Source organism: Manis pentadactyla, chromosome 11 (assembly GCF_030020395.1).
Source record: "Manis pentadactyla isolate mManPen7 chromosome 11, mManPen7.hap1, whole genome shotgun sequence".
Taxonomy (NCBI): domain Eukaryota; kingdom Metazoa; phylum Chordata; class Mammalia; order Pholidota; family Manidae; genus Manis; species Manis pentadactyla.
The window spans coordinates 108,205,666-108,206,213 of NC_080029.1; positions in this window are offsets into that span (position 1 = coordinate 108,205,666).

Genomic DNA, 548 nt, shown 5'->3' on the forward strand with positions numbered 1-548 from the left:
GCCAGGCCCTTATTAAAAATAGTTGGTCTTGATTCATTTATATTAATTAGCTGCTAAGTTCTAGCTACTCAGCTACCTGGTGCCTGACATTCTTTCCTCTGATATTTCAGAAATGGCACATTATTACATACTCTCAGATTGACAAAGGAAATTTTTTCTTCAAGCATGTTGTACATTTAGTAGGACTTTTTAGTGCAAGTCTAGTAACTGGTAAGAAGTGGATCACTTAAAAATGTATCAAAGTTGAGTAATATGGCTCAAATAATTTACATGTCATTTAAAGCTGTTGTTAGAAAGAGATTTTTAAATTTGTTTTGGCTGTAGAAGCTGCATGTATCTAATTTTTCCTGAGTTGTATTTAATAGGTTCTTCATAGCAACGGTTGGTTTTGTACCTTTAAAAAAGGTATTTTCTAAGTAAAATTACAATCCAGAATTTGGTTTTGCCCCTGCTGACGTACTTTCTGTCATCAAAGCTGATGAAAATATTTTCTAATTTTATTACCTAATGTCTTCATATTGCTAGTTTAAAAACTCTACCAGTTAATA